Here is a 10,306-nt window from a genome sequence, read left to right on the forward strand (position 1 = left end):
AATAAGAAATCTGTCACTACTTCCACCTTTTCCCTTTCTATTTGCCATGCAGTAATGGGGCTGGATGTCACAATCTTAGTGTTTTTAGTATGGCAAGTAGATGGGGGAAAAATGGAAATAGTGACAGACTCTTTTCTTGGGCTCCAAAATCACTGCAGATGTGACTGCAGCCATGAAATTAAAAGATGCTTGCTCCTTGGAAGAAAAGCTATGGCAAACCTAGGTAGCATATTAAAAAAAACAGAGACATTACTTTGCCAACAAAGGTATAGTCAAAACTATGGCTTTTCCAGTAGTCATGTATGGATGTGAGAGTTGGCCATAAAGAAGGATGAGCACCAAAGAATCGGTGCTTATGAACTGTGGTGTTGGGGAAGACTTTTGCGAGTCCCTTGGACTACATGCAGATCAAACCAGCCAATCCTAAAGGAAATCAATGTTGAATAGTCATTGAAAGGGCTGATGCTGAAGTTCTAATACTTTGGCCATCTGATGCGAAGAGGCTGACTCACTGGAAAAGGCCCTGATGCTGGGAAAGATTGAAAGCAAGGGCTAAACGGACAATAGAGGATGAGATGGTTGGATGGCATCACTGACTCAGTGGACATGAGTTGAGCAAACTCTAGGAGATGGTGAAGGACAGGGAATCCTGGCGTGCTGCAGTTCATGAGGTAGCAAAGAGTCGGACATGACAGATCAACTGAACAACAATAACAGAAGACAAAGCATTATATAGGAAAGGAATCAGTACAAGAAGAGGATACTACCCTCATTAACATATATGCACCTGATAGAGCAAATACTGACAGATGCAATAGGAGAAACTGACAAAACAATAAAATAGGGGACTTTAACACTCCACTTATATAATGGACATATTATTTAGGCAAAAAATCAATAATGCAATAGTGGTCTTAAATGAACAATAGATCAGTTGAACTTAATACATACAGGACATCCATCCAAAACCAGCAGAATACTGATTATTTTCAAGTGCACATGGAACATTCTCCAGAATAGATCACATCAGGACAAAAGAAGTTTCAACAAATTTAACAAGATAGAAATTACATCAAGCATGTTTTGTAACCACGATGGTATGAAAGGAAAAACTAATTACAGAAAGAAAAATGAGAAAAGTGCAAACAATGGAAACATACAACTAAAAACATCAATGGGTCAATGAAGAAATCATTGAGGAAATCAGAAACTAACCCGACAAATGTAAATGGAAACACAATCATCGAAAAATCTATGGGATGCAGCAAAAGCACTTCTCAGAGTTAAGTTTATAGCAACATTTGAAACAAAAGAAAAATCTCAAATAAACAACCTAACTTTCAATCTAAAGAAATCAGAAAAAGAACAAATGAAGCCCAAAGTCAGCAGAAAGAAGGAAATAACAAAGATCAGAGAGGAAATATATAACATAGAGATCAAAACTAAAGAAAAAAAAGATCAATGAAACCAAGAGGTTGTTCTTTGAAAAGATAAACAGAATTGATAAACCTTTAGTCAGTGTTAGCCAATCTCATCAAGAAGGAAAGAGAGTGGGCCCAAATCAACAAAACAAGAAATGACAGAGGTATCAAAACAGGAAATAACAAATGGTATCACAGAGGTTAAAAAAAAATTGTAAAAGAATACCACGAACAGTTTAATACCAACAAATTTTACAACCTAGAAGAAATGGACACATTTCTAAAATCATACAAACTTCCAAGACTGAATCAAGAAGAAATTGAATCAGGAAGAAATTGACAATCTGAATATACCAATCACCTGTAGTAAATAGAATTGATAATAAAAATATCACAGCAAACATAAGTCCTGAACCAGATGGCTTCACAGGGGAATCCTACCAAACATATAAAGAAGAGTTAATACCTATACTTTTCAAAATATTCCAAAATGTTGAAAAGGGACAGAACATTTCCACATTGATTCTTTGAGGCTACCATTACCCTGATATCCAACACCAGACAAAGATAAAAAATAAAATTATAGGCCAATGTTTTTTATGAATATAGATGCAAACACCCTAAACAATATATTAGCAAACTGAATCCAACAATATAAAAAAAGGATTACACACCATAATCAAGTGGGATTTATTCTAAGGATGCAAGGATGGTTCACAAATCAATCACTGTTACACCACATTAACAAGTGAAAGGATAAAAATCACACAGTTATCGCAACAGAGAAAAGCATTTGACAAAACTCAACATCCTTTCATGATTAAAAACTCTCAAAGTGCCAACATAATAAAGGCCATCTATGACAAACCCACAACTAACATTATATTCAATGGTAAAAAGCTGAAAGCGTTTCCTCTAAAATCAGAAACAAGACAAAAATGTCTACTCTTGTCACATATATTTAGCAAATTATTGGAAATTCTAGCAAGAGCAATTAGACAAGAAAAACGGGGAAAGATCATACAAACTGGAAGGGAAGAAGTAAAATTGTCACTATTTGCAGATGACATGATACTATATATAAAAAACCCTAACATCTCCACCAAAAGCTATTGAAACTAATGAATTAACTCAGTAAAGTTGCCAGACACAAGATTAATATATAGAAATCTGTTGCTTTTGTACACACAAATACTATCAGGAAGAGAAATTAAGGAAACAATCCCATTTACAATCACACCAAAAAGAATAAAATACCTAGAAATAAACTTCACCAAAGAAGTGAAACAACTATGCTTTGAAACTATAATATATACTTCTGAAAGAATTTGAAAATGATATAAAGAAATGGAAAGATATCCTGTGTTTTTGGGTTGGAAGAATTAATATTGTTTAAATGAAGATACTACCCAAAGCAATCTACAGATTTAATATAACCACTATCAAAATAGCCAGGATATTTTTCACATAACTAGAACAAATAATCCTAGAACAAAAAATTTATATGGAGCCAGAGAAGATCCCAAATTATCAAAGCAATCCTGAAAAAAGAAAGAACAAAGCTGGAGGTATAACTCATCCAGACTTCTGGACTATAGTACAAAGCTACAGTAACCAAAACAGCATGGTACTGGCACAGAAACAGATACATAGACCAATGGAACAGAATAGAGAGCTCAGAAATAAACCCACACATCTACAGCCAGTTAATCCAGAACAAAGGAGGCAAGAATATACAATGAAGAAAACACAGTTTCTTCAACAAAAGACAGTTTCTTCAAGAAAACTGGACAGGTACATATAAAACAAAGTAATTAGAATTTTACTTCACACTATATACAAAAATAAAATGGCTCAAAGACCTAAATTTAAGACATGAAATAATAACACTTCTAGAAGAGAACATTGATGGTAAACTCTTTGATGTAAATTATACTAATATTTCTTTGGATCAGTCTCCTAAGGCAAAAGATATAAAAGCAAAAATAGACAAATGGGACCAAATTAAACTTAAGAGCTTTTGCCAACAAAGGAAATGACTGACAAAATGAAAAGGCAATCTACAACCAAAGAAAACATTTGTAAATGATATGACAGATTAGTGGTTAGTGTCCAAATTTATAAACATTTCACATAACTCAACATCAAAAAACCAAGAACCCAGTTAGAAGATGGGCAGAAAATCTGAATTGACATTTTCCCAAAGAAGATATACAGATGGCCAACAGGCACATGAATAAAAATCCTCAATATTACTTACCATCAGAGAAAGGTAAATCAAACCACACAATGAGATATTACCTCACACCTATCTAAAACTTGCTACCATCAAAAGTATACAAACACTGGTGAGGGTGTAGAGAAAAGGGAACTCTAGTGTGCTGTTGGTGAGATTTTAAATTGGTATAGCCACTATGGAAAACAGTATGTAGTTTCCTTAAAAAACTAAAAGTAGCACTACTGTATGATTCAGCAAAGCCACTGCTGGGTATATATTCAGAGAAAATGAAAACACTAATTCAAAAAGATACACACACCCAAATATTTACAGTAGCATTGTTTACAATAGCCAAGATACAGAAGCAACCTCAGTATCCATCAAGAGATGAATGGATACATAAGGTGTGCTACACACACACAGAGGAATATTCCTCATCTAAGTAAAAGAATTGAATTCAACCACGTGCAACAACATGGATTGACTTAAGAGAATATTATGCTTAGTGTAATAAAGACAAATACTCTACATTAGTACTTATATGTGAATTCTGAAAAATGAATAACAAAACAGAAACAGACTCACAGATATAAAGATACAACTAGTGGCTACCAGCGGAAAGAGGGAAGTGGGGAGGGGCGAGATGGGGTATGGGATTAAAAGACACAAATTACTGTTATAAAATATGTAAGTAACAGGGATATATTGTACAACACAGGAAAAATATAGCCATTATTTTCTAATAACTTTAATTGGGCTACAATCTATAAAAATACTGAATCACTATATTGCTTACCTGAAACTAATGTAATATTATAAATCAACTATGTTAAAAAAAAAACACAAAAAACCCTAAGGTTAGCATCCAGAAAAAAAAAGAGACTAGGGGAGGGTATCACTACAATGAAGAAAAGAATGTCACAGATCATATAGGCATTAAACAACTAATAAGGGAATATTTTGAGGACTTATGACAATAAATTTGGTAGTTTAGCTGGAATGGACAATGTCCTTGAAATATAGAATTTACCAAAACAGATATGAGAATAGAAAATCTGAATAACTCCATACCCATTAAGTAAAATGAATTCATTATCAAAAAAACCTCTAGGACCAGATGGTTTAAATGGTGAATTCAAACATTTAAAGATTCCAATTCCTTCAAAAAATAAAGAGGAAACACTTAACTGTTATATTTCAAGGCCCAATATAATCATGATATCAAAAAATGACAAAAATAAGAAAATAAGTTTACAGATCTATATTGCTCATTAATACATATGCAAAAGTCATTAACAAAATGTGACCAATTCAAGTCCAGCACTACAAAAACAGAAACCTGGACAATATATCAGAGCCAAGTGGATTTATTCCAAAGATGCAAGGTTGGTTCAACATTCAACAAATCAGTATAATTTACCATAATAATGGAGAAAAAGGGGATTATCATTATGATCTCAGTAACTGAAGAAAAAAATTTCACTCATTCAAGATCAGAAATTCTCAAAAAAAAAAAAAAGAAAGAAAGAAAGAAAAAGAAAAACAACTAGGAATAGAAAAATATTTCCTCCATTTGATGAAAGCATCTATAAAAACCTAAAACTGGTATCATAGACAATGGTGAAATAGTGGATGCCCCCACCTCAAACTTGAGAACAAGTCAACCCCCATCACACTTCTATTTGATTTTGTATTAATGGTTCTAAATGGTGTCATAAAGAAAGGGAAAAGCATAATGATTGGAAAGGAACAAGTAAAACTGTCATTATTTGCAGAAAACATTTTTTTTTTTTTTTACATGGAAGACCCTAAGGAATACTAAGGAGCAACTACTGGAACTATTTAATAAAGTCACAGGACATAGGGCAATATACAGAGGAAGGAAAAAATATGTATATGCATCTGTGTTTATGTATTTACATACTTGTAACAATTAGAAGATGAAAATTTTTAATTTATAATAACAGTAATGTAAAGAAATCCTGAATACTTAATAATAAATTTAACAAAAGACATGCAAGATCTCTGCACTGAGAATTATAAAACACTGTGAAAAAGTGACCTAAATAAAGAGAGAGATGTAACACGTTCATCTATTGGAGCACTTAACATTATGATGATGTTGATTCTCCCTAAATTGATGTATAACAATAAAAATACCATAAACACTTTAGTAACTTTGGTAAGTTTATCTTAAATTTTATATGGTAATGGACATAGGTCAATTTTAAGCACAGTTGAATGGTCCATGCCACCTGATTGCAAAAATTTGCTGTAAAGCTTTCATCAAAACACTGTGATATTGGCATAAGGAAAGATAACTAGATAAATGTTACAGAATAGGGAGGCCAAATTTAGGCCCAGACATATACAGTTAAATGATTTTTGACTAATGTGCCAGAGCTGTGTAGTAGGGAAAGGATCATCTGTTCAATGAATGATGCTGGAACTATTGAATAAATGAAAGTGGGGAAAATGCATCTTGACACCTATATCACACCAAACAATTAATTTGCAATGGGCCTCAGAATTAAGTTAAGAGCTTAAATTACAAAGTTCCTAGAAGAAAACACAGAAGAATATCTTCATGATCTACTTGCACAGAAACCAAAAAGTACTAATCATAAACAAACTGATAGATGCCTACAGCTCCTTTTGGGGAGAGGTCATTTATCATTATGGCCAATGTGGGCACAAAGCCCAACACAGAAAGTCTTTGGCTTAGAGACCAAAAAAATTAAATGTTGTCAGCCATTTTAGCAAACAAAGAATGCCACCATCAAGCCATCAGTCATGGCAGCTACCACCAGCGGTAAACCTCAAGGGACATTCAAGATGGAAAAAAATAGGCTATTGGCCCTAGATACTTAAAATGCATATTAGAGGAACAGTTTCAGTGAAACTAGACTCCTGCATCTTCCCATACATGGAAAGGCACCAAAATTATGAACTTGAAATGCCTGGGGTTTTTTTGTGTGTGTGATTAACAGCGATACAGCAGGGAAGGCGACAGGGCACAACCTTTGAAAGAATGACAGAGCCATAGGACATGACGCAGACTGGGTAGAATCAACTAGGTTCAAGAAGGTAGAAGATGCAACTTCCAGAAGACCCTGAGACTCATTACACACTCCCTGTGGTTCACTTTCACTTTTCACTTTCATGCATTGGAGAAGGAAATGGCAACCCACTCCAGTGTTCTTGCCTGGAGAATCCCAAGGACAGGGGAGCCTGGCGGGCTGCCGTCTATGGGGTCACACAGAGTTGGACACGACTGAAGCGACTTAGCAGCAGCAGCAGTGATACATTAGCATGCTAAAAGACACGTCCTCCAGCACCATGATAGATCTGAGGCTACCCACCAAAGACCAAGAACTGGCAGTGGCCCAATTCCTGGAAATCCCTACCATTTCCCCCAAAATAATTGGAATAATCCTCCCACTCATTAGCCTATGAAATTACCCTAGCCCATAAAAACTAACCATGCCACATTTGAAAGCTCACGCTCCCTTGCCTTCTGAGATGGCCCACACTCTGCCTACAGAATGTATTTTCCTCTAAATAAATACACTTCTTATCTATTACTTCATCTCCAAATTCTTGCACAACAAAGCAAGAATCTCAAATTCACTGGCAACAGTAGTAATCTCTTCATGTTCAACTACATTTTTCCCCCCAGCAAAGTCTCCTTTATATCCTGGCTCCTCCCTTACCTCTTTGGAAATTTCCACAAAGCTATCTGAGAGGCTGTTTACATACTATAGTCCTAAGCAACAGCCTCAAATAAACTGTAATTCTCAACTTTTAGGCTGTCTGTTAATTTCAGTTGACAGACTTCTGGGTTAGGCTTTTTTATTTTTTTGTTTTATCGGTCATTTCTCTCAAAAGGAAAGCCTCACTACAAGCTACCTATCTCATCTCCTGTACAGAAAAAAGAACTGAGACACAGAAGTTGAGAAATGAGTCATCCATGAGCATCGGTGATGTCAGCAAAATGGCAGAGTGGGCGGCTCCAAACTCCTGTCCCTCCACATAAACACTGAAACACAAGCAGCAACTGTGAGAATCAGTTTCCCCAGAACTTTTGAAAAGGGTCAAAAGTTTACAGCAACCAAACAAATGCTGAATTAAGAAAAAGGCAACTGAAAAATGGTAGGAAAGCTTTGTGGCATTTTTACTTGTTCTTGCTACATCCCCTCCCTGGCTCAGCAGCAATCTTGACATCAGCAGCCTCTACTCCCACTGTGCGCCCTGTCCCTGGTTCCAGAGGGAGCAGAACAGACTTTCAGCCCAGTTCAGTTGCTCAGTCGTATCCGACTATTTGCAACCCCATGAATTGCAGCACGCCAGGCCTCCCTGTCCATCACCAACTCCTGGAGTTCACTCAGACTCACGTCCATCGAGTCAGTGATGCCATCCAGCCATCTCATCCTCTGTTGTCCCCTTCTCCTCCAGCCCCCAAACCCTCCCAGCATCAGAGTCTTTTCCAATGAGTCAACACTTCGCATGAGGCGGCCAAAGTCCTGGAGATTCAGCTTTAGCATCATTCCTTCCAAAGAAATCCCAGGGCTGATCTCCTTCAGAATGGACTGGTTGAATCTCCTTGCAGTCCAAGGCACTCTCAAGAGTCTTCTCCAACACCATAGTTCAAAAGCATCAATTCTTCGGTGCTCAGCCTTCACAGTCCAACTCTCACATCCATACATGACCACTGGAAAAACCATAGCCTTGACTAGACGAACCTTTGTTGGCAAAGTAACGTCTCTGCTTTTGAATATGCTATCTAGGTTGGTCATAACTATCCTTCCAAGGAGTAAGCGTCTTTTAATTTCATGGCTGCAGTCACCATCTGCAGTGATTTTGGAGCCCAGAAAAGTAAAGTCTGACACTGTTTCCACTGTTTCCCCATCTATTTCCCATGAAGTGATGGGACCAGATGCCATGATCTTCATTTTCTGAATGTTGAGCTTTAAGCCAACTTTTTCACTCTCCACTTTCACTTTCATCAAGAGGCTTTTTAGTTCCTCTTCACTTTCTGCCATAAGGGTGGTGTTATCTGCATATCTGAGGTTATTGATATTTCTCCCAGCAACCTTGATTCCAGCTTGTGCTTCTTCCAGCCTAGCATTTCTCATGATGTACTCTGCATATAAGTTAATAAGCAGGGTGACAATATACAGCCTTGACGTACTCCTTTTCCTATTTGGAACTAGTCTGTTGTTCCATGTCCAGTTCTAACTGTTGCTTCCTGACCTGCATACAAATTTCTCAAGAGGCAGGTCAGGTGGTCTGGTATTCCAATCTCTTTCAGAATTTTCCACAGTTTATTGTGATCCACACAGTCAAAGGTTTTGGCATAGTCAACAAAGCAGAAATAGATGTTTTTCTGGAACTCTCTTGCTTTTTCCATGATCCAGCGGATGTTGGCAATTTGATCTCTGGTTCCTCTGCCTTTTCTAAAACCAGCTTGAACATCAGGAAGTTCACGGTTCACATATTGCTGAAGCCTGGCTTGGAGAATTTTGAGCATTACTTTACTAGCATGTGAGATGAGTGCAATTCTGTGGTAGTTTGAGCATTCTTTGGCATTGCCTTTCTTTGGGATTGGAATGAAAACTGACTTTTTCCAGTCCTGTGGCCACTGCTGAATTTTCCAAATTTGCTGGCATATTGAGTGCAGCACTTTCACAGCATCATCTTTCAGGATTTGAAGTAGCTCAACTGGAATTCCATCACCTCTACTAGCTTTGTTCGTAGTGATGCTTTCTAAGGCCCACTTGACTTCACATTCCAGGATGTCTGGCTCTAGGTCAGTGATCACACCATTGTGATTATCTGGGTCGTGAAGATCTTTTTTGTACCGTTCTTCTGTGTATTCTTGCCACCTCTTCTTAATATCTTCTGCTTCTCTTAGGTCCATACCATTTCTGTCCTTTATTGAGCCCAACTTTGCATGAAATGTTCCTTTGGTATCTCTGATTTTCTTGAAGAGATCTCTAGTCTTTCCCATTCTGTTGTTTTCCTCTATTTCTTTGCATTGATCGCTGAAGAAGGCTTTCTTATCCCTTCTTGCTATTCTTTGGAACTCTGCATTCAGATGCTTATATCTTTCCTTTTCTCTTTTGCTTTTCGCTTCTCTTCTTTTCACAGCTATTTGTAGGCCTCCCCAGACAGCCATTTTGCTTTTTTGCATTTCTTTTCCATGGGGATGGTCTTGATCCCTGTCTCCTGTACAATGTCACGAATCTCAGTCCATAGTTCATCAGGCACTCTATCAGACCTAGGCCCTTAAATCTATTTCTCCCTTCCACTGTATAATCATAAGGGATTTGATTTAGGTCATACCTGAACGGTCTAGTGGTTTTCCCTACTTTCTTCAATTTAAATCTGAATTTGGCAATAAGGAGTTCATGATCTGAGCCACAGTCAGCTCCTGGTCTTGTTTTTGCTGACTGTATAGAGCTTCTCTATCTTTGGCTGTAAAGAATATAATCAATCTGATTTCGATGTTGACCATCTGGTGATGTCCATGTATAGAGTCTTCTCTTGTGTTGTTGGAAGAGGGTGTTTGTCCTACTTTTGCATTCCAGTCCCCTATAATGAAAAGGACATCTTTTTTAGGTGTTAGTTCTAAAAGGTCTTACTCACAAATTATTGTGTTTGTCTG

Source organism: Bubalus bubalis, chromosome 1, assembly GCF_019923935.1.
Source record: "Bubalus bubalis isolate 160015118507 breed Murrah chromosome 1, NDDB_SH_1, whole genome shotgun sequence".
Classification (NCBI taxonomy): Eukaryota; Metazoa; Chordata; class Mammalia; order Artiodactyla; family Bovidae; genus Bubalus; species Bubalus bubalis.